This window comes from Parasteatoda tepidariorum, chromosome X1 (genome assembly GCF_043381705.1).
Source record: "Parasteatoda tepidariorum isolate YZ-2023 chromosome X1, CAS_Ptep_4.0, whole genome shotgun sequence".
In the NCBI taxonomy this organism is placed as follows: domain Eukaryota; kingdom Metazoa; phylum Arthropoda; class Arachnida; order Araneae; family Theridiidae; genus Parasteatoda; species Parasteatoda tepidariorum.
Genome location: NC_092214.1, coordinates 77,657,855 through 77,678,572, shown reverse-complemented (window position 1 = coordinate 77,678,572; position 20,718 = coordinate 77,657,855). Strand labels below are relative to the sequence as shown.

The window sequence follows — 20,718 nt, the reverse complement described above, 5'->3', positions numbered from 1 at the left end:
ATATATATATATATATATACTATCGTAATGGGAGTACAATAATACAATAATGGGAGAGACACTTTCAGTTTTTGAAATTTTTTGAAATTTCTCAATAAATACTTTGGAGATTATTTTGTAACTTTAGAGGTGTTTTGGTCATGCGATTTCTCATACTAATCAATAAAATGTAAAGCTTTTAGAGGTTTGAGGGACTGTCAATAAACTAAAATTTAATTTTACGAAAATTAATTTTACTAGATTTTGCGAAAATTAAATTAATTTTACGAAATTTTACGAAATTTCATGCAATTTTTGTAAATAACAACCAAATTAATCGATACAGGAGACAAACTTTTGCTATTTTTCTGCATAGGGTGTTCAAAAATACTTGTTTTCGTTTTTAATTTATTGACAGTCACTCAAACCTCTAAAAGCTTTACATTTTATAGATTAGTATAAGAAATTGCATGTCCTAAACACCTCTAAAGGTACAAAATAAGTTCCTAAGTATTTATTGAGAAATTTCAGAAAATGTCAAAAACTGGAAGTGTCTCTTCCATAATTGTAGAGTAGTGTGTGTGTATATATATATATGTAGAGGAGTGTATATACACCGAAGAAACTCTACATTATGACCGCCCTGCTAATAACATGTAGGACCGCCTTTAGCCCTCATAACTGCTAGCACCCGCCGTGGCATTGATTCCACAAGGTGCTGATAGGTAGTCTGAGGTATCTGGTACCAAGCGCTCACCAACAGGTCCTGCAATTCCCTCACATTGCGAGGGGGTAGCGTGGTAGCACGAATTTGGTTTTCCAAGTAGGACCACAAACGCACTATTGGATTAAGGTCAGGTGAATTTGGGGGCCAAGACATGACTTAAAAGTCACTGGAATGTTCCTCGATGATTCAACCCTTATGACATGGTGCATAATCCTGTTGGTAAACACCATCCCCCGCAGAAAAAACTGTTGCCATGAATGGGTGACCCTGGTCTGCAACTATGTTCAAGTAACTTAATGATGTCAGGTACTGTTCTATGAGGATTATGGATCCTAATATGCCCCATGAAAACATTGTTCCTGGGCGAGAAGCCATGCAAACCTGGGCGAGCCCATTGTTATAGATGGAGGGTGGTCATAATGGAATGGCTCTTCGGTGTATGTAGAGTAGTGTGTGTATGCATACGCACAGGCAAAACGAATTGAAGAATTGTTGAACGAGATAGTAAAATAGTTTTGATGTAGAAATCTTTTGAGCTGGGATAAATACTTACTTGCTTGTTTCTTTCCACCATAATAAATTGTTTATATCTTAAATTTTGTGGACGGGGCCGCCAAGCGGGGAGTTCATACACGATTTTTATCAATACAATTTTCATTTCGCTTTTATACCATTTTAAGGAAATGCATAAAAGCAAGTCCGTGCAAAATTTTTATCCTTCCAATTTGCCTATAAAACTAATGTCATTGATGATTAAGATGCATGCTGGTAGATGCAGCAGGATTATTGTTTTCGATGTAAAGGAAAAACTAATTGTGATTAAATCATAATTTTTTTGAAACCAATTACTCTTATGACCGAAGAATTTTTTTACCCTTTCCAAGATTTCAAATTATAGAGATATGAACTTTTAATGTTTTAGGTTTCTTTTATATAATTTCAAAAGAGAATAAAATAAGACGTGTTTTTTTTTTTGGATGGAAACATAATCGAATATTCTATTTTTGTTAATTTTTCTTTATTAGACGCTGTTAATATTTACATAAACCCATGTGGATATTAAATTATGCTTCCAAATAACTCTTCCGTTGCCTAACGTTAGGGAAGATGCCATGCTAATTTCTTAAAAAGAAGCATAGTTAACGAAATGAGTATTTTTGTGAAGATGAACAATATTCCTCACTCTGCTTAAATTTTGAAGTAAAATTGTTATTTTGAATTTTTTTACAAACGGATACCAATTTATAAAATATTTTTTGTTGTAGCCATTAATTGGTAATTTGTCCTCTAGGGATTGGACAGGTGAAATGTATGAGAGAAGTGTGCAGAAAATATGAAAAGAACAAGGAATGTATTTACGAGGATTGACAAGAGACAGCGAGCAAGAGGAGCAGCCAATGAAATCTTTCAAATAAGAGAACATTATAGTTTTTAAAAAAATTTCAGGTCTAGGTTTTCTTTTTTTTCTCGCTTGGCGAGATATTGTTTGCAAATCCTTTAACTTAGACTTTCATTACTATTTAGAATTAGTATTTATAATAAAATTGCATTTTGTTTTCTCTTTAAGGAACGAACATCAAACCACTCTAATATCTTGATTTTCTACTGCTTGACAGGTTAAGACGGCGTTAGTTTACATCCTTTTCCCTTGAAAATACAATTTTTTAAAAATTTGATTTCTCAGGAACTATTGAACCGATTTCGCTCAAATTTTGTATTTATCCGTTTAAAATTGCATTATTTAAAATGATGTAAAAATTTGTATACCTTACAGATGAAAATTTTTTTGACTATCATTAAATAAAATAATGAAAAATAATAAATATTTACTGAAAATTAGATTTTGAATAGAATTTATTATCTTTGGATAAACAAATTTTATGATTGTCTGCAATATAGTTTTTAATTCGCTTAAAAAGTTCGAGATATGATAAAATCCACGAAATGTAAAATAAACTCTAAGGGGTCCAGAGTTTGGACCGCTCTCCTGACCAAACTATTGGGACCATATTTTGAGCGTCAGAAATCTGAATCCGTCGAAAAAAGGCATGTTTATTCCGATAAAATATATTTTTGTGTCTGATTTCATAAATTAAAATATCGTCTGCATTAATTAATTAGCTTATTAGCGAACTATTGAGTCCTAGAATATGAAGATTCTATCATTAGAATAAAAGTTATTCCAGGTGGTCAGTTTTTTATTTTAAGCATTATGTATTAAGAAAGTATATATATACAAATTCATGTTTACAAGGAACAATTCACTTTCAGCCCCATATGTGCAAGGAAAAAAAATAGAGAGAAAAAGTGTCCGAATAGAATAAATCCATTTTTGTCAATAGCCAATATATCCAAAATATTTCATATGACTTGAAATATACGATGTTGTATAACCAATCTCCGCAAGCCAGAACACCATTATTGCAGGTTTCAATGTTCTGTTTCTGCCATAGACTAAACTTCCTATCATTAGCATAAAAAAACCTATGGACAACTAGTCAAATTTTCAATTTGTGACGTAACCAAGTTAACTATTAACCGAACTTAAAGAAAAAACGTAAGCATTCTCCTCATAAAGGCGCATCTTAGCTCTGAATGTAAACAAAAATTGGTTCTGAAGCGTGCGAAGAGATTTTCCCTTTTGCAAACATACATAAACCAAAGCTTTTTAAGTAATAGAACCGGTTGAAAGTCTTCCCTTGCTTCGGAGTTCACCTTTCTTATGAGTTAAACATAAACATTCAAACCGAAACAGTTAAGAGGCTCCGCCCCATTCGCATTGTGTATTGAGGATGCCCCCTCAGGTTTTTTTGAAGATTGAGATAAGGTTAACGGACAGGCAATTCCATGACTTGCACCCTACAATCCAAAAACCATTTCCGTGAAGATTTTGCTTTAAGAATGGAGGCATTTTCCTGATGGAAAATTCGGCTCGGGCTACCAGTTATTAAATAACAGTAGCAATAACTTTCTCGAAAAATTGCTTGTTTTTCCCTACTGATCTCAATCCTCAAGAAAAAGTGAAGGGTAATCCTCAATCGGGCTCTGTATGCAATTAGAAAGCATTTTCAGCCTGTAGCAAAACTAAGGGCAGCATTTACCAAAACCTGGGCAGTGCGTTCAGAGGGTCAAACAGGGCAACGGTAGCAGCCAATCAAAGGGGGCATCAAATCGACTACTAATAGGTGAGAGGGACTAGTGTGGACATTTTTTTTTAACAAAAAACTTTATTAAATATAATTTTTAACATTTTAACTAATTTTTTAAACAATAATTTGGACTTTTTCTGCATTCTGATTCACATCTGGACCTAAAAAGTTGTTAAGTTTTACCATAATAATTTTTCAAAATTTTTTTTGTTTTTGTCCACTCTAGCCCCACTACACGAGGCTAGTGTGGACAAACTTGATAACTTGTTAAGTAGTCATTTATTACAACTCAGAAAGGTATATCTTAAACCAAAATGAAATTAATTTGAATTTATTGACACATATTAATTAAAATATTAATTTGTAATCGAGCATTTCACTTTACTAAAAAAGACATTTTGAACGCAAATCAATATATTTGAAAACCATTATTCAATTCGATTGATTTATAGTATTTGATTCGATATTTGTTTAAATATTGGGAATTTTCTTTTTTATTTCATCAAAAAAATTGAAACGTCAACTAAGTGTGTATTGAGATGAAGTCCTGAAAGTTTGGCAACCATTTTTTTTAATTTTTTTTATTTGAGACTAAGGAAATTTCTTTACTCCTGTAAAAATGAAAGATTTATGATTAGAAGAATTATATCCATCTTTTTTTTCTTAATAACAGAATATAATAATCTTCAAATCTAAAAACAACTTTCACTTTACAAACATAATGCACAACACTGTTTTTCATTTAAGAAAGAAATTAACTTGCATTAAGTCGTTAACTTTTATAGAGTCATTGTTGTCAAGAAGTTTCCATTTGTTTATACCGATCTGATATCATTGCGATTTAAAAAAGAAAAATATTAAAGTTACCAACTTTTAAATGATAAAACTCACTGCATTAGCCCCACGAAGACATCAATACAGTTGAAATTCTGTTTTATCAAATACAGTTGAAATTCCGTTTATAAAACAGCAAAGAGAAAGTTTGAAAGTCACATTTTGCACCTTAAAAACCTTTTACTAATTTCTAATTAGGTTTTCACAGTGTGATTAAGCAACTGCACATAGAAGTGCACACCAGTGTTGCCCATTTACAATGCATCAGGGAAGAAGTTTGACCAACAAATAAAAAAAATATTCAAGATGTGCACTTTTGAGTTATTTAATAGCTTATTTATGATTGCCGCAAAATAAGGAAAGAAAAAGCTTAAAATTTCAGTATGTTTCTGACAGTAACGAACTTGAACAGCTAATTAAAAAGTTAGGCAGAAATTATAAATCCAAATTAAACTGATTATGTCAACGAAATGATCGTGTCGGCAAAGTAATCGTATAGGCGAAGTGATCGTGTTGGCAAAATGAGCTGTGGGTGAAGTAATCGTGACGGCTTTATGAGCTGCTTGTGAAGTGGCCCTGTGATGCGATTTGTCGAAGTGATTGTCCGCAAATGAGAACCGAACTCATATAATTGATGACTCATAGGGTGAGCTAATAGGGCGGTCGTAAGAATTTTCGAAGTAAGTTCGAATTTTTTTTTTGACGGCACCCACAATATTAGTAACATTTGCAGTATAATTAATATTTTGTAGGTTTCTTATCAGAAAAATAATGGCCCCACTTTCCGATCGTCAAAGTTTGAAAAAATCGTGATTGTCACAAAAAAAAGAAAAAAAAAGGGACGTGTTCCATCCTAAATTCAAACGAATAGTTGCAAAAACACAAATAAGGACTTATTTTACGGATAATGCTTTCAGCTGAAAATTTTATAATTGAAACGTCTTTGTTAACAGTACAGGATGATGGGTGTTTTTTTAGACTCATTTGGAAAAAAAAAAAAAAAACTAAGTTTGAAGAAAGAGGAAAAATTGCATGCATTTGGTAACTATCGTAAAATCTTTTAAGTTGGAAGGCATAACTAATGATTTTTTAAAACAAGATAGGTATAAAATGTCAAATTGAAAATAAAAACGCTTATGAAAAAAAAAAGAACTTTATTTCAGATAATTCAATCATTGATAGAAAACATCGAGCCATAAACTAAGTTAAAAATAGCAAATTTAATAATCAAAATAAAATTTAATACTTGTTAAGTTTTAAAAAAAAATATTTGCTGAATCAAAAATTTGAATGTTAAAAAGATAAACAATTATTCTAGTTTCCTAACTATATTCTATACTTATTTCATGTTCATCACGTGACAGTAGTTTTGAAAGCATTTTCATTTCTTTTTCAAGATTTCTTCAATAAATAAGTAAATGAACAACATAAATAAATAAATAAATCAAAAGCAACTAATTGACAATTTAACTACCACAAGCAGTTTAACTTAACTCTGTTATTGCTATTTTTAATTTAACTGCGTCTAGTTTTTCCAAAATAATGAAAGCTTTAGCATATTTTAGGTCTTGATACAAAGCTAAAGCAGCATTTGAAGCATTAATCTAAACCTTTATATAGAGGGTCATTAAAAAATGTATCAAATACTTCTAAAGGCCTATCTCGGGAAACTAATTCTTGAAAATAAAACATTAAAATAAATTTTTTAGCGAGTATTGAACTTTTCATCGTCCACTCAAAAAATTGATCTCAAAATTAAAATTTGATGATGACGCACAATATATAAAATAATTTTTTTTTAAACAATTGCTCTAATAAGACGCAAGTTTTTCACCAACTTTTAGCACTAAAGAAGAAGTGTTTGAATTACTTCTATTTTATTTCCTACCTCCAATTTTGTACTTTAGAAATTTCACAGTTTTGTACTACCCAAGCAATCATCAAGGCTAAACTGAAAATCTCCTAGTTACCTCTCAAGTATGAATCTTCGGTAGGTTTGGGACTAATTGTGCTTTAAATACCCCTCCACAAGAAAAAATCAATACAAAATCTATACCTTTCCTTAAAGCTTTTTTTTTTTAATATGGATGCTTTATTTTTAATTTAAAAAGAAACATTTTTATACAAAGCATAGAATTTGTCAATCTTGAAAAAAACCAATATCAAAACTGCTTCGTATGAGCATTGTTGTCATTGTGTTTAGTATAGTAGAATAAAATTTATGAAGTAATTGAATTTTGAGATATTACAACAAAATGTTACAAAAGTTCATCCTACGGTTCTTTCCCATACACGTTTAAATTCTTAACTTTTTTCACTGGTTGAAACTAGATGATAATGTTATATGAAATGATGACTAAAAGAGATATAATTTCTTTCTTTTCGATTTAATATTCCGACCCGAATATTTTTAAGCAATCAAAACAAAACTCCATTTTTACGCTTTTGGCTGATCATTTCATGATTAATTCGAAATTATACTTTTTTGACAATATTCTTCAAGGCTTTTACTCAGAATGAAGATATCGCCAATTAGGCAAAACAAAGAGACACAAAATAACATGTACAGAAATTATTATTATTGCACTTTGTCTTCATATGGAAACAACGAATAAGATTACTTTTCGTAATAAAAAAAGGGATTAAATTATAATAATTTATTTCATTTATATCAATCATATCTCTTTATGGTACTCAATCCCTGTAGAACAGTTTACGAAAAATGCATCGAAAAAATAATGTCACTTTATTTATTTCTAATATTTTTTATTTCTTATAGTTACAAAATGTTTAATATCTATTTTACTTCAGCCATTTTAAGGTCATTTCAACAAATTGGAGGAATTATTAAACTTTTAGCCGTCTATTCGTTTTGCAAACGAGTTTGAAAAGTTAAAAGCATTATCTATAAAATGAATCAGGATTTATGTTTCTACTACCAACTATTCACATTTTATAACAAAAAATGTGCAATTTTTTGAGAAAAATCATATTTTTTAAAATTTCGACAATCGGGGTCTAGACATTACTTTATTGAGCTGAAACTTTCCAAATAATAGTTTTATACCAAATGGCACATTTTTAGGAGGTGTCGAAAAAGATCGATGAAAAAAAATTTCCTCATGTTAATAAAAACCACCCTTAGTACATGCACACGATTTAACAATTTTTTTCTTTCTTTCATAAAATCAAATTCCCAAAATGTACTAATTTATAAAGCCTAAGAAAAAAAAACTCTTTCAGCTGAATTATTGTTACTTAGAAATATTTTATTTAATATTTTAATGAATATTATTTGTAAATACCATACGAAATAACATTTTACTTTAATGTCTTTTCATTAAATTGAGAGAACATAATAAGTTCCTTAATAAAATAATAATCACGAAAACAGTTAAAGCTGTCAATATTATTTCATACACATTTTAAAAGAATGACACAATCTTCTAAATCTTAATTTCTTTCTCTTTTTAATCTCAATTTTCCTCTTGTATTTATTGCTTCCTTTTATATTGTTTCCCTACGCAACATAGATATCACATTAGTATGTAAGGTTTTTTTAATCAAACAATTTACTTTTTGATTGTTATAGAGTAACGTAGCAGTAAAATTACGAGGAAAAATAACAATATAATCTGGGTCTTCAGAAACACATGAAAGATTTATTAAATTAATGTAGAACCTTGATAAACCAAGTTTTGATTATCAAGGCTTGATAAGCGATTTCATTTTATAAAAAGAATATTGCCGATTCCTACTTATTAAGATTCTTAAAATATTATAAATTTAAAATAAAATTTAAAAAAAAGAATACTTTTCTAGGCTTGATTCTTTTCAGGTGTAGTAGATAGGTATTGAAAATTATTTTAGTGATTTTCAGAGAGGTTAAAAAAGTATAAAGAATAACACAGAGACAACCCGTATAACATATTTCCGCATAGGTAATTCATAAATCGATTGATATTAATGCATGAAACAAATTGGATAAAATTTTAAAGCATATTTTCATCACAATCTTATGTAAGACAGTGCACAAAAGTTGTATGAAAACCAAAGTTTCAATTTCCAACTCCGCAACAGAGCTTAACACATTTTCTTGATTCTCTTATAGAAAAAGAATGGCCACTTTCCTCACTAGACTTGAATTCATTTTCTATTTAATCCATCTTGGATAGATTCTGCCATCCCAGTAAAATCCTCGAAATCGCAAAAATATTAGCTGGTTAGTTGCGGTTCGCAGCAGAAAATTTTGTGACTAGTTTACAGGCCTTGTTGCATTGAAAGTTATTTTCATCTTTATTTGAATGCTTAGTTTTTCATAAGCATTAAAATTTTACAATATATTTGTCCAAGTATTTCTCGTCATACTGTATGGATTGTGATTTCTATAGCAGAGGGCACTGTATCCTTTACTTCACCGAAGTCAAGCATCACTGGCTACGGTCAGTGTGCGGGTGGGTGACCACTTGGATCAGTCTGCGTAGGGACCGAGGGTGTGCGGTATTGGTCCTCGTTAAACTGTGCTACCGTAAAGTGCTCGACTTCGCGCGCAGGTCGTCGGGCTACCGAAGCGGGGGTGCCATCCCCTCCGCAGAGGATCAAAATTGTGATGGCATGTCTTCGGATCATCCTCCGGGATGTTTCCCAGACCGTCGCCAATAGCCCATTGTGCAGCTCTAGTGCGACGTAAATTAACAACAACAACCTTTACTTCAGCAAAACTTCCGGGTTATCGTATGCAGTATACTTTCCTGACAAATAGCTAGTGCTGGCCATTTGTTTACTGAATTCGATTTGTTGTTTATTGCTTGAGCAAATATTTGATATTTATTGTTAAACTAGAATACTCAAGTTCATATTACGGACATCAAAAATATTAATTTGTTACATATATAAGAACATAAGCTATTAACGAATATTACTTCAGCAATGTACTGAATAACCTTTCTTCTAATTTTAACAATGCGCACAAAATTATTACTCAAAGACAACTCGTGGAAGATAAGAATTACCAAGTTATGCTATGTACGCAATATATAACAATACAAAAATAAAAATATAACGAAATCAGGGCTTCAAAATTACCGGTTTCTTTGAAAACTAAGTCACAATGTCTCGTCTTTTAAAAATCGAAATTATTTTAAATGACATTGCCTTAGCATTTACCAAGACTAATAGATATTGCCTTAGCATTTACCAAGACTAATAGATATCTAATGAATCGTAAATAATTTGAATTCAGACTCTGATTTACAGTAAAAAAAGTACTCTTTTTGTTTCTTTTCTTTTTACAGTTACAGTTTTCAAAAATATGGTCCTCGTAGGATAAGCAACAATAAGCTAGTCGTGCTTTTATAACCGGAATTTTTCTAGATGTGTTTCTTAGTACTTATTTTTAATGAAGTTTCCATCCATAGTGTCTAGATTATAAAAAAAAGATATTTATAACAAAGGAAAAGCTGCCATTAAATATAAAATTCACGGTTAAATATTTAATAACAAAGCTGCTAAGTATCGCAATTTAAGAAAAAAAAGCGCAGAGGGAAAAAAAAAAGATAAAATAACGATACAATCTGAATAACTTTTGATCGAATTTTCTCGAACTAGAACTCAATCTTAAGGAAACTTAAAATAACGTCTGATTATGTTACTTCAAAATATTGTATGCACAAAATCATTTGCAAATTTAAGGTTTGACTCACGAACTATAAAGATTAATTTAAAAAACCTGAAAATACGATGATGTGATCAAAAGTTATTAAAAGTATCCGCCTTTTATTTATTTTCACGCACTGTGAAGTGCGCAAAATGAAAGATGGAACACCCTTAAAAAGTTTTGATTTTCACTACTAGGTCTCAATCTTAATGGTTCGGAAAACTGACCTCAAATATACTACACTATCAAATATGCTAAGAGCTTGTGAATGCTCTGTTCAGACTATAGTGACATCCCGGAGTTAGCGCGCAATCGCAAATTCTTAACTCCCGGAAAAATATGATAGTTTGATCTGGAACACACCATTTATATTAGGATCACCAATGGCAAATGGTGATTTCGTACCTTGATGTAACTTGTTAACTTTCGGTCTCGGTTCCAGTTTTTTCTTCTTTTTTTTAAATCAACATTTACAGCAGTTTTTGTCAGACATTATTTGAACATTTCATAATACCAGTTAAAAAATTTCATAACATATTACGATCAAACAATAAATTTAATCGCCACGGAAGTTCATTTTTTTAAAATTTTTTATTATAGTTATAAAAATATCTTTACTTCCGAGTCACATCATTTAATATTTTGAGTTTCAAGATTTGCAAAACTATATTTCGTTGGTTACTTTTCTGAAGTCCTAGTCACAAAATATAGTGCACGCTGTTGTGTCTTTGTAGATTTTAATAATATTTTAGATAAATAATAACGAGAGTCGACATTAGTTATAATTAGTAGTTTATTAATAGAATGAAAAACATGAGGCACGTTGTTACATCTTTTGGTATCATCAACTTATCAAGTGCAGTTGAAGTTGTAGTCATTTGATGTCTTACTAATAATCAATTGACAGTAGAAGTTGTAGTAAGTTATATCACACACCCCTTTTCAAATTTTATCAAATTAATTCAATACATCAAGAATAATCCCATTAAGCATAATAAATTAATCACATACATAATCACTTAAATATTGGGGTCGTTGTCTTATACGACTACTGCCTGGACCATTCACAGTCTCTGATCTAGAAACTGTATTAGTAATGATCGTACATTTATTTCCTGGAGACTCATCAGGATCATCATCATAATAATGACTGGCAGTACTACCACAATATTCATTGCATGTTTTATACAATTTTAGAAATCTCCTATTTCTTATTAAAGTTCTCCCAGAGTTTGTTTTGATTTCATATTGACGAGGACTTTTAGTTTTACCCACTACAGTAGCTGGTTCCCATAGTTTGGATTTGACATTTTGAACAATAACTTTATCTCCCTGTTTAAGTTCTTTTAAAATTTTACCAGATTTATCATAATAGTGTTTCTGCTTCTGTTGCCTCCTTAACAATTCTATGTCAATATCTTTAAAAAGTTTAGGATTAAGAAGCTTACTGGTAATGGGCAATTTAGTTCTCAGTCGCCTGTTGAACATTAGCTGAGCAGGGGATAAGCCTAATCCAGAAATAGGTGTATTACGGTATTCTAATAAGCCCACTGACGGTCTACGATTATCTTCAAAAGCTTTCTTAAAGATAGACTTACATATCCCAACTGCTTTCTCAGCCATCCCGTTGCTTTGTGAATAATTTGGACTCGTGAATATTAATGTCCCACCCCTTTCCAAAGCTTTTGAACTCATGGCTGTTAAATGGGACATTATCACAAATAATAGTTTCTGGTATTCCGAATCTGGAAAAAATGTCTTCTAACTTGAGTATAATTTCGGTGGCAGTCTTATTCTGAATAGGTGCAGTCTCAACCCACTTTGAATAATAATCAATTAATACTAAATAATCCGTATTATGAAAGTACATTATGTCAATTCCAATTCTTTGAAAGGGGCGAATCGGTATCTCATGTGGAATTAGCGGTTCTTTACACTGGGACTTATGAAATTTTTCACATATGGTGCATTTGGAAACCATAGTTTGAATATCTCGGTTAATACTTGGCCAGTACATTAATTCCCTAGCTGTACTTTTACATTTTGCAATACCCAAATGAGATTCGTGAATTAACATTAACATATCCTGTCTTAATACAGCGTTTCTCAACCTTTCAGTATTCGCGGCCCAGTTTTCAAATATAATTTTCATCGCGCCCCCCACTTGCAGTAAAATGTATGCAACAATAATGTATGTTGAGTATTTTGAATTCTGTCCTTAAATTATTTTTAACTAACTACCAAAACAAAAGTAAAGTAAAAATCAACAGCAATTGAGATTGCAGAAACTATGTTTGGAGTTAATTTTTCAAAACAATTACAGTTCATACCTCTTTCAAATGATACTGCTGCTATGAGAATTGGTGATACAGCTGAAAATGTAGTGTCAGCTTTTCTCGATGTTGCGTGACAAAATGTTTTCAATAAACTTTGAAGCAAGAGATATTAACTTCCTTCTGAAAAAATTAACTCAATAATTCTTGATTAATTCTAATGAGTTAACTCAAAAGAATCGCTAATGACTTCACACAAGAACTATCAAAGTAAAATCAATAAACAAATTATGCACTCTGAAAACAAATATCTTTTTTAAAGTCGGGAAACTTGTTCCTATCAGCAAGACACTTAAAGTGCCTTTTTAAAAGAAGTTTGCCAGTCCAAGTGTTTTTTCTAAAGATAATTTGAGTAAGTGAAAAAGTGATTTCAAAACATGACTCACCTTTGGAACCTGTGCGAAACCTTAGGTGCAGAAGCTAAAATTTTAAAATTGTACTATAAAATAAATGAAATTTTCTTTTACAATTAAAAGTATACGTGATATATATTAGAGATAGGTGTAAGATGCTACAGAAAAAATTCAGATACACAGACTGAATCAGAAAATTATAAAAAAAATCCTTAAGGCCAAGCCACCCTTGGCTCCCCACCTTCAATTTTGATTTAATAAGTTGTTTCACTTTAATAAGTTATTAAATGTGTCAAAATGTATTTTGTTTTCTATGTATATGTGCGCTTTCCTTTCATCCAGTTAATCAATTTTTTTAAATAATATTTTCTCTTGAATATTCTCGCGCCACCCCTCTGGTGTGCTCGCGCCCCACAGGTTGAGAATCGCTGTCTTAATATATTCGGAATTATAATCTTATCGTTTAGAAATGCAAGCCCTTCTAAACAAACTATGTCATTTTTAACTTTGTAATATTGCTTCAAATTTTCAGGTACCTTTCCCTTTTCGGGCCAGCCCTTTTGAAAGTATTCACCAATAAGTTTTAAATCTTTATCTTCTTCAGATGCTTTTTGAAATTGTTTAAACCTGCTTTCACTCATTGGTAAGATTTTAAAAATTGAATGCACCATGCTTAACATTTCAGGATCATCCGAAACTTTATCTTTTACATAAGCTCTAGACAAAGTGTCGGCAACATACATTTCTTACCTGGTAAATACTTTACTATGAAATCATAATTCAATAATTTAAGAAGCATTCTTTACAATCTAGAAGAAATTTTACTAATTGGCTTATGCACTATAGAGGTTAAGGGCTTGTGGTCACTTTCAACAACAATCATATGACCATAGATCAAATTGTGATATTTTTGAAAAGCAAAAACAATGGCCAATAATTCCTTTTCAATCTGTGCATAATTTTGCTCAGTCTCAGTTAAACTTCTAGATGCAAAAGCAATGGGGTGACCTTCTTGCAATAAGCAAGCACCCAGACCATCTTTTGAACTATCACATTGAATAGTAATTGGTAAAGATTCATTAAACACTTTTAGAACTGGTGTTGAACTAATGGTTGTTTACATCTTGTTCCGGACCCCATTGAAACTCTACATCAATTTTTAACAAATTTCTTAGAGGGGCTGTAACAGCTGAAACATTTGGTATGAATTTTGAAAGAAAATTAACCATACCTAACAGTCTCTTAATACCACTCTTGTCAGAGGGTTTCTCTATTGCAACAATAGCTTTAACATGGCCTGGATCTGCTTGTATTCCACATTTTGAAATGAGAACACCCATATACTTTACATCAGGAACTTTAAATTGAAATTTGTCAGGATTAAATTTTACATTATTAGCTTTGGCCCTCTCTAAAACTTCTAATAAAATGTTATCATGGTCTTCTTCATCCGCACCTGCAATAATTATATCATCGAAATAAATTTCCCCACCTTTAATATCCCCAAATAGTTTCTGATTTTTCTTCTGAAACACTTCAGGAGCTGAACTAATACCAAAAGGTAGGGGGTTAAATTTGTATCCACCGAAAGGAGAGTTAAAAGTGCATAATTTTGAACTTCTTTCATCTAACGGCACCTGCCAAAACCAATCTTTTAAATCGACCACAGAATAACATTGTTTTCCCACTAATCGGTTAATTATTTCATCAGCGGATGGAATTGCATGGTGCTCACGTTTTATCGCTTTGTTAAGATTTCTAGGATCAAGGCATATCCGTAGCTTCCCATTAGGCTTTTCAACCACTACCATACAATTAACCCAATCTGTTGGCTGATTAACTTCCGATACAATGCCTAACTTCTCTAATTCATTAAGAGCTTTTCTTAACTCTTTATATAAGGATTGAGGCACTCTTCTAGGAGCATTTATTACAGGAGCCACATCTGTTTTTACCTCAATGTGACAAGGTTCCCCAGGAAACTTTCCCAGTCCCTCAAACACAACTTTATATTTTTCAACTACTTTTATTTTAGATTCAAGAGTATCAATGCATTTGACCAATTGTAGCTTTTCACAAGCTTGTAAACCTAGGATAGGTTTTTATTTCACATCAATTACAATAATTTAAGTAACATATCAGAATATTTGTCAGTGCTGCACATTAAATCTATGGAACCAATAGGTTCCAATTTGTTATTTCCATATGACACTAAAACAACATCAGTTGAGCTTAAATTTTTTTTCACATTTAATGTCTCAAAAATATGCACAGACAAAACATTTACCTGTGTCCCTGTATTTAACTTAAAAGACACCTGCTGACCCTCAATTGATATTGTTTTAAGCCATTCATTACAATGTACCGAGTGAGCATTAAGCACACTATCAACAAAAAGACAAATATCATTATTGTCACTACTATTAGAGTCACAGGCAAATTGTACCTCATTCACATTTTTGTTGTAGTTGAACTTATCTTTGCACATCACAGCAAAATGATTCTTTTTTTTACACTTATTGCATAATTTATTATATGCCGGGCACTGCCCTCTTTTGAGCACTCTACCACATGACTGGCAGTCCACATTAGGATGCGGATTTCGAGCATAACTGCTACCTTGTCCTTGCTTTTGAATCACATCAATACTACTGCCATTTGTTGACTCCTTAATAGTTTCAACTTGGCTTCTGCTCAGTTCACATGCACGAACACTGTCAACAGCCTTCTGTAAGGTTAGACTGGGCTCGCTAAGTAATCACTCTTGCAGTCCAGTGTCTTTCACTCCAAGTACTATTCTATCTCGAGTCAAGCTGGTTTCCTGCTCTCCAAAATTACACGAAGCAGCCAGAGTTTTTAGTTCTGTCACATAGTTGTCAATGCTTTGACCATCCTTCTTAGAGCAGGAGAAAAACTTAAATCGTTCAAAAACTTCGTTACTTTGTGGAAAACAATAATCATCAAATTTTTTAATAATACTATTAAATGTCTTTTCATTATCTTCTAACTTAAAGGTATTATAGATATTTTCACCTTCATCACCGATTAGATTCAACAAGATCGCTATTTTAACTGCATCTGGTTTTTCATCTTTCTCCGAAGCTACAAGGGAATTATTAAGTTTCTGCTTCCATTTTGTCCAGTTTTCTATCAAATTGCCACTAAATGACATGGCTCCAGGTGGTTTGAAGGTTTCCATTTCAATTATCACTTATAAGCACAGGTGGACACAAAAAGTTCCATACACTACTGAACTACTAACTTACGCAGATCATTTACACATGGGTACGACTTTTTCCTTAGGAAAATGCTTTTCTGACACAATGTTGTGTCTTTGTAGCTATTTTAATAATATTTTAGATCAATAATAAAGAGAGTCGACATTAGTTATGATTAGTAGTTTATTAATAGAATGAAAAACATGAGGCACGTTGTTACATCTTTTGGTATCATCAAGTGCAGTTGAAGTTGTAGTCATTTGATGTCTTACTAATAATCAATTGACAGTAGAAGTTGTAGTAAGTTATATCACACACACAATCCATGATTTTAATTTTTGTTAAATACAATCAAATCGAACTTACCATTTTTGCTTGTTAGCAATCTTTAAAGTTCAATATTAATATTAAATGTGACGAAATTAAAGTTTTGGTTTGTAGCAAAATCATAATAAAAAATTGAATAACCCCTTCCCATCAAGTGTCCCTGTCTCCCATATTGTGTTTAAAACCACTCAGTCTTGCTGCTTATTAACCTATTCATTACATCGGTTCACATACTTACATACATACTATCACTTTTGCTAGTACTGTTTGTCTAAGATAAGTACTCTGCCCGCCTCAAAGTCTGCGGCAGTCTGGTGCTATGGAAACAAGAAGAGGGCATTTTAGGGAAGGTAGCTTCGATGATAGCTTGTATGGGAAGTATACCAGATTTGCTGACTCAGCCACCAGTAGGAGACTTATTTAATCTGATTCAAGCATTTTTTTAAAGATTCGCATGGATATTTCTTTCTGACTTAAAATGATTACCTTTATTCAATCGGTTCCTATTTTTTTAAGTGCAAAGGAAAAAAAGAAGAAAAAAAGTGAACAAATTCTGACACTAAGAGTAGTGCAGAGTTTTTTAATGTTACTTTTTAATTTTACGTCATCTATTATGAACATTCATTGATTGTTAGACGGTTTAATTTCTAAACTTGCACATTTTTAAAGCAATTAATTTCTTTTATTATTTGAATTTTCTGAAAAAAATGAAGCGCTTAAACTTATTAACTCTGATTTTAAAAGAAGATAAAACTTTTGCTGAAAATAGAAATAGTTCACGTTATCTGTGCCGGAGAAATATTAAATATCTTTGCTTTTATTTTTAACTTTTTGTTTGAAACTGAAAGCATGTTACCGCAACTAGGATGAAATTTAAAACCATTAACAAAGATTTTTATCAGCCCCCATCAAACCTTAAATTATGCTTTTGCTTAAATTACGTTTTCTTACTCGTATTTCAATATAACCTGTATAGTTTTTCTCACCATTTGTTAAAAAAATAATTCTAATAGTTTTTTTATAAGCGAATTTATTTTTTTATTAATAACCAATTTACTATGTATCATAAATTTATAGACGAGTTATTTATTTATAAAACATTGTACAACAATAATTTTCCGGGAGTGCGCAACACACCATCTTCTCCTAAACAAGAGACTTCTCTTTTTATTTTTCTAAGTGTGAAGTCTGATTTAAAATTTCGCCTTTTTTTAAATTTAAAAGGCACCTGTCATTAATCTATTCATTACCTCGGTTCACATAAGTGGACCTTCGTTTCTTAGCTTCTAAAAACACGCTATTAGAAAATTTATAGTTTTACTTTCACTGAATTCGTAGATATTTAAGCTTTCTCGGGATTCCAATAGATGTAGAACATAAGTTATTTGGGTAGACATTGGTAATCCACATGAACAGAAGTGATTTTTGAAGAATGAAGGTAAATCCACATGCTCGAAAATTTAACTAATTTTAAATATTTTTTAATTTAGTTATTCTGAAAACAATTTTATCTTTTGACTTAATAGCTCTGTGACTTGTATGAAGCTTTTGAATTTGCAATTACTTAATATTTAAAAATAATATAGTCAAGAACATGCAGGTCCACGTAAGTGTACCGTGGTACGTATGGTGAAATTTATGACAGCGTAATAGTCAAGTGAAATCGCATAGTACTATAAGTATTAAATTTTATGTCTATTTAATAATTATAATTAATAACATTTGCTTTTTTTTTAAATAGTCATTTTTCCCTATTGTTGCTACTACTTGCAAAAAAATATATAATTTTTAATCAAAATGTTTTTTTCCTATTTTTTCATCTCTGTTGCGTCGTAAATGTGGGTTCATTCGAAATGTTAACAAGATTCAAGCAATGGTCACACCAGAACTTCCAGGGGGGAAGAATTCTCTCTTCCCCGGTGGGACGCCATAGTTGTTGTAGTTCATTTACGTCGCACCAGAGCTGGCACCCCCGCTTCAGTAGCCCGACGACCAGCACGCGAAGTCGAGCACTTTACGGTAAAACAGTTTAACGCGGACCAATACCGCACACCCACTCGCAGACTAATCCAAGTGATCACCTACCCGCACACTGACCGTAGCCAGTGATGTCACAGTATATATATACATACACTGGTGTGCAAAAATTAAGGACGAAGTGGTTTTTCGAATGTAAGTTTGTACAGCAGTGTTTGTTGAAAATCGATAAAAATCATATCATAGGATCCTCAAAATGAAAGAATATAAGAAAGGTAAACAACTTGCAAAAAAAAAAAAATCCACATGAACAATAAAAAACTTTAGTGAAATATAGGCTTAAAACACAATTTACAAATGACCGAAACGTCCATTTCACACCGGATTGGCAAGGAAATTCTAGCCTTTCGTACGGGATACGATCACCTCTGACTGCTAGTCTGTCCATGCTTAGGATCAAGTTGTCAAGAAGCTCTTGAGGAATTGCTGTCCATTTCTCTTGTAGTGCTAATCGCAGCTGCGAAATTGTTGCTGGGGACGTGCTGCGAAGCTCCTCCCTAGAGTGTGCCACATGTGCTCAATAAAATATGTATTACAAATTTTAATAATTTGAATATGGTCTCAGTCCTTGCAGATGAGAATGTTTCAACCCAAAAGTATTTTAGGTTAGAAAAACTGAAACCCATGCCATTGAAAAGCAGAACTAACTCAAGGTGATTCAATTTGGTAGACTAAAAAGACGAATTATTACAATCTATATAGATATACATACAGTAACGGGCTTTAAAGAGACATAGGGAGGCCACTGGAGCCACCATATCATTTATGAATTATAAATGCTTGTTTTAGAGTTATTCTTAGAAAATGGATCCGCGCTTTACTCTAGTATTTATGTGAAAATTCATTTCAATTTGTATTTCGAATTGTAATGAAAGAATAACCCACCGTTAGACGATTCTAAAAGGCATACAAAATATTTTATTAGAATAACGCGAACGATTTTTTTAAAATTTACATAAAACATGTTGTTCGGCCTTAAATTCAGCTTACGCCATCACTAGAGGGCGCTATTATTCATGTCCTATTTTTCTATTAATTTTGTTGTTCAGTGTGTGTGTAAACAAAGAAGAATAAAGTTATGTTTAGAAGCGCGTGCTGTTCCTTGTCTCGTCTCATCATCGAATTGGTCCGTCCTAGCCCCAGTATATAATTTTTAAGAAGCTATTCAGAGGAAGAAATTGCATGCGAAAATCATTTTAAAGAAACATTTTCTCGGGACTCCACTGGCAGATTTGCTGTCAATTTTCTTTTTCGTGAATCATCTGCAGAACTTGGTTCATCTCGAAATTTTGCTATTCATCGTTAGCAACAAATTGAACGTAGGTTTGTCAAAAATCAGTCACTTTCTAAGCAGTATCATAAATTCATGCAAGATTATTTAGATCTCGGGCACATGGAATTAATACCAGAAACGGACATAGACATTCCAGCCACATCTAGTTTTTATCTCCCTCATCATCCAGTTCCAAACAAAATCGGGGATAAATTCCGTGTTGTTTTTTATGGTTCTGCAAAATCTTCAACAGGTGTTTCACTTAATGACGAATTGATGGTAGGACCGCAGTTGCAAGATGACTTAACAACATTGCTCATAAGATTTAGAACACATAAAATTGCTCTAACAGCAGACATTGAGAAAATGTACAGACAGGTTATTTTGAAGGACTCTGATTTTCAAAGAATCGCATGGTGTAACTCACCTTTTGAGCCAATTCAAGATTATCGACTCACTAGAATCGCCTATGGCACAGCTTCTGCGCTTTATCTTGCTACAAAATGTCTTCAACAACTAGCAACAGAAGCAGATAATTTTCCTTTGGTCTCCAATGCAGTTATGAAAGACTTTTATGTAGACGATTTAATGTCTGGAGCTGAAACACTCAGTAAAGCTCATGAATTACAAACACAATTAATGCAAATGTTATCAAGCGCAGGATTCAGTCTGAGGAAATGGGCAACAAACAGCAATGAATTTTTGAATTAATTGATGCAGACTTGTGCTTGAAAAATACATCCCTTGACATAGACAGTGACAATATCATAAAGACTTTAGTTCTTTGGAATCCAGCAGACGATGTGTTCATTTTCAAAGTTTCTCCAACATC

The 20,718-nt window shown here is 32.0% G+C and overlaps 1 protein-coding gene across 1 annotated transcript in view; it reads right to left on the bottom strand.

Moving 5' to 3' along the window:
• Window positions 1–20,718, bottom strand: part of LOC107445131 (SEC14-like protein 4) — a gene marked incomplete in the record, with an annotated part of 88,565 nt that overhangs the window by 63,705 nt on the left and 4,142 nt on the right.